Here is a 5,096-nt window from a genome sequence, read left to right as displayed (position 1 = left end):
CATTCTTTAACAAATGAGTTAAGTCCTCTTGGTCTGCAAGAGGCTTACTAAAACCACAATAAGTGGCCACTGCCAAAGAGAGCAGGCCATGGGGTATATATCAGTCAGAGTTCTTCAGAGAAACAGAACCAATAGGAAATGTCTCAAGAGATTTATTTCAAGGAACTGGAGCACAGGATTGTGGGAGTATGCAAATCCAGACCCCAGAGGGCAGGTTGACAGGCTGGAAACTCAGGCAGAATGTCAATGTATGGCTTGAGGCAGAATATTCCTTCTGAGCAAACTTTGGATTTTGCTCTTAAGGTCTTCAGCGGCTTTACAGGCCCATGTACTTTTTTTTTTTTTTTTTTTTTGACAGGCAGAGTTAGACAGTGAGAGAGAGAGACAGAGAGAAAGGTCTTCCTTCCGTTGGTTCACCCCCCAAATGGCCGCTACGGCTGGTGCACTGCGCCAATCCGAAGCCAGGAGCCAGGTGCTTCCCCTGGTCTCCCATGGGGTGCAGGGCCCAAGCACTTGGGCCATCCTTCACCGCTTTCCCGGGCCACAGCAGAGAGCTGGCCTGGAAGAGGAGCAACTGGGACAGAATCCGGCGCCCCAACCAGGACTAGAACCTGGGGTGCCAGCGCCGCAGGAGGAGGATTAGCCTAGTGAGCCGCGGCACCAGCCCCATGTACACTTTTAAGGACAATTTCCTGTAGTTAGAGCTGGCTGATTATAAATATGAATCATGCCTATAAAAAATCCACAACACTGTCTAGACTAGTATTTGACAAACAGCTGGGCAATGTAGTCCAGCCAAGTTGATGTAGAAAATTCGCAAAGTTAATACAGTGGCTACTGTGTTGAACTGTACACTGTTGTGGTAGGGTAACTTTGGAGGTTCACAGCAAAAAGAAAGATCAGAGACTCGCTGCCAAATGACCTAAAAAAAATATGAGATTGCCACCTGTCATCATGTCTCTGTCATCCCAGTTTCCTCACTTGTAAAATGTGGATAATAATCTTATCTACCTCTTAGGGGTTTTGTGAGGATGAAATCAAATTAATAGATCTCAAGAGTTAGAACTATACATTGAACATAATAAATACTATCTAATTGCTAGCTATTGGGGGGTCATGGTTGTTACTGTCCTCACTGGCAGCATCCTAGGTAGATTCCAATGCAACAGGATGAATTAAACAAGTTTGCATGCAACTGTTATTGGCACGTTCATGAGCTCTGGTGACAGCACATACGGATAGCTTAGGAGTTGAACTCTATTCCATGCTCTGCCTGCTATACCCCATGAATTCACATTAAGATGCCCCTAACTCCACTCTAACAAAGAATTTGCATTTCAAAAGGGGAGTCATGTACACACGAAAGCTGTGGATCTAAAGGCCTGGGAATGTTTCTTAATTAAAGTGCAGCTTGTTTAGGATCTGGAAAGAATCATGATGAAGATGAATTTTAAAAACAGACAAAAAAGGATGCCTTCCAGGATTGGACAGTTACTTTTATCTTGCTCATGATTTTAGCATATATTCTTGGTAATGTCGTGCAGGAATTAATTTATAGAAGTGGAGATTGATTCAGAGATAGGAAAGCTTTTAGGTACATCCCCAAAGCATATCATCATCTCAAATGTACCTACACCTTAGGTGAACAGAGTCATCTTCCTGCCAGGCCAACTCAGGGGGAAGCAGAATATAAGGCCAGCCTCCTCATAACCTCTGGCTTAGGTGAGGAGTGACAGCGGAGACTGCTGGAGGACCTAGTGCTAAGATTCGTCCCTGTAATATTCTCTCTTTCTAGGCACGCACTCTGCCAGGCTGCAAACAACTTGAAAGTACTTTGAATTATTTTGGGACTTGCCATATCTTAGCGAAGCTGTCAATGTGGAAAATCACAAAGTAATTACGAGTGCTTTCACTGTCCTTCTAAATTAGGCAATAAAGAGGATGACTCACTGAATGAAACATCACTACTTTCCAAGCTCTCTGCAGCACACTGAGAAAGGTAATTATTGAGAGAAAAGTAAAAGCCACCCAGGCAGAGGCAGCCTCCAAGAATGTGCCTGAAGGGGGATGGAGCTGGGGGACGTACTACTTTGAAATTCTTGGTATTTTACAGATCAAGAAGACTAGCAAAATCTTCACTGTTTGTACACACAGCTATAAAAATGTCCCTTGTCACTACCCTCTACCACCTCCCTCAAACACAGCTTCTGGAAGCTTTTGCTGATACCAAAGGACCCACACGTTCCCTACCTACCTGTCTCAGCCAGTCTTAGCTGTTGTCATAAAATGCCATAGACTGAGTGCCTAAACAACAGAGATCTATTTTCTCACAATTCCAGAGACTGCAAGTATGAGATCGAGGTGCCAGGTGCCAGTGTGGTGAGTTCCTTGTGAGTATGCTATTCCTGGTTTGCAGATGGCCTGTCCTCTGGGCTTATGCCAGACAGATTCACTCACTCACTTACTCATTCATTCATTCATTCATTCATTTTCTCTCTCTCTCTCTTCCTCTCTTCCCTTCTCCCTCTTACCTTCTCTTTCCCTCTTCTCATAAGACCACTAATCTCTTCAGGAGTCTCCCACCCTCATGGCCTCCTCTAACCCTAATCACTTCCCAAAGGCCCCATCTCCAAGTACCACCACATGGGAGGTTAGGGTTTCAACAGAGGAATTTATGCGAACACAGATATACCCAGGCCAGAACAGCACCCTTCCCACTTACCAGACAGAAAGTACCACCAAAAGCAATAGCATTGATAAGTTGGGGGTTTCCTTGGCAGTGAAGAGACACTCCCATGAAACACCAGCTTTATCATAGTGCTCCCTGCTCAGAAATTTAAAAACGTTCCCCTTAGCAAATCAGGTCTAAGTTCTGCAATTCCTCAACCTTGATAATGAGATAGTTCATGATTTGTTATTTGTTTTGCTCATATTTCTCATCTAAAACATTTCTTTAGGGTATTCATTATCTTCCTATGGAGTTGAAAGTTGGCACTTTAAGATGTAGTACTTGCAGTTTTAACTACATAAATGCAATGGCAATGTTCAGGTTGTCGTTTTCAATTTTATTGAGACACGGATTTGAATTAGCATCACTGTGGTAGTTGATGTGTGGCACCGGACTGTCAGATAACTGGACACCTCACCTGTAGCATCCACCATATAATGCATCCCAACTGTTCTCCCCTAAAGTCAGTGACATAGACATCGCCATTCCTTTTCTTTTTTAAAAGGTTTATTTATTTGAAGGCAGAGTCACAGAAAGGCAGTGAGACTAACAGGTCTTCCATCCACTGGTTCACTCCCCAGATGGCCACAATGGCCAGATCTGTGCTGATTCAAGCCAGGAGCCAGGAGCTTCTTTCCAGTCTCCCACGTGGGTATAGGGGCCCAAGGACTTGGGCCATCTTCTACTGCTTTCCCAGAACACAGCAGAGAGCTGGATCGGAAGTGGAGCAGCCAGGACTCTGCCTTTCAAGTACATAAATAAATCTTTTTAAAAAGTACTTTCATGACATCACCACAAGAGCTGCTTCACTGTCCTGGATACTTCTGTGTGAAGTAGTGTAGCAGCTTGCATTCACTCATTCCTCTGCTTTCTGATTTGCTTTGTGCTGAGATTATAATTTTGTCTTTGTGGATCACTGTCATCTTATGTATCTCCTATATACAGATTCAGGAACATAGTGATACTTCCCACCCTATTTTCCCTCCCACCCACACTCCCATGCTTCTTCCTCCTTCCTCTCCTATTCTCATTCTTAATTTTTACAATGCTCTACTTTTAGTTGTTGCCTTTTCTTAAAGCATTTCTTCACTGCAATCATCTCACTCATTGAAGAACTTGATTATTTTCATGCTTTCCCCTTAAGAATATGAAGCTCCAGGAGAACTGTTTTGTTCACTGCCATATCCCCCATTTCCAGAACAGGCATTCTATAAATGTTTGTTGAGTGCACGCATCGTATTTGCTGTCTTCACATATGTAAAAAAGGATTGGTGTAGACAGAGACAGGGAGAGACAAGAGAGAGGGTCTCATGCTGGTAAAGCTGCCAGCTGCAGTGCCAGCATCCCAGATGGGTGCAGTCCTGGCTGCTCCACTTCCGATCCAGCTCTCTGCTGTGGCCTGGGAAAGCAGTAGAAGATGGCCCAAGTCCCTGGGTCCCTGCACCCGCATGGGAGACCTGGAAGGAGCTCCTGGATCCTGGCTTCGGATCAGTGCAGCTCCGGCCATTGTGGCCAATTGGGGAGTGAACCAGCGGATGGAAGACCTCTCTCTCTCTCTCTGCCTCTGCTCTTTCTGTGTAACTCTGACTTTTAAATAAATAAATAAATCTAAAAAAAAAAAAAAAAAAAAAAGAAGAAGAAGATGAAGTTGCTGCCCCCAGAGAACTGCAATTTCTGTGCTAAAGGCAAGATAAACAAGTGAACAAATACAAAAATTGGGTCATTTTAGGATATGTTAAGTTCTCTGAAAGTATTAGAGCAAAGTATTGCTGGTGGTTGTGCTGCTTTCCATCAAGTGGTTGCAAACGAACTACGTGAGGACTGGCATCTGAACTGACAACAAATCAGATGAAAGTGGTCAGCTATGCCAAGGTCTTGGAGAAGAGCATGCTAGGATGCTAGCATGACAGATGCAAATCTCTGAGGCAGCGTTGATGCTGCCAGCTACTAAGAAACTCAAGAAAATGCACGGAGCCGGCGCCGCGGCTCACTAGGCTAATCCTCCGCCTTGCGGCGCAGGCACACCGGGTTCTAGTCCAGGTCGGGCGCCGGATTCTGTCCCGGTTGCCCCTCTTCCAGGCCAGCTCTCTGCTGTGGCCAGGGAGTGCAGTGGAGGATGGCCCAGGTGCTTGGGCCCTGCACCCCATGGGAGACCAGGATAAGTACCTGGCTCCTGGCTTCGGATCAGCGCGGTGGCCATTGGAGGGTGAACCAACGGCAAAGGAAGACCTTTCTCTCTGTCTCTCTCTCTCTCACTATCCACTCTGCCTGTCAAAAAAAAAAAAAAAAAAAAACCAAACAGGGAGCAGGCAGGACAGGAATTGGAGCCCACATGAGATGACTGCATCCCAGGCAGCAGCTTTACCTG

The sequence above is a fragment of the Oryctolagus cuniculus genome, chromosome X (genome assembly GCF_964237555.1).
Source record: "Oryctolagus cuniculus chromosome X, mOryCun1.1, whole genome shotgun sequence".
NCBI lineage: Eukaryota > Metazoa > Chordata > Mammalia > Lagomorpha > Leporidae > Oryctolagus > Oryctolagus cuniculus.
The sequence above is the reverse complement of the archived record's forward strand: the minus strand, read 5'-3'. Positions refer to the sequence as shown.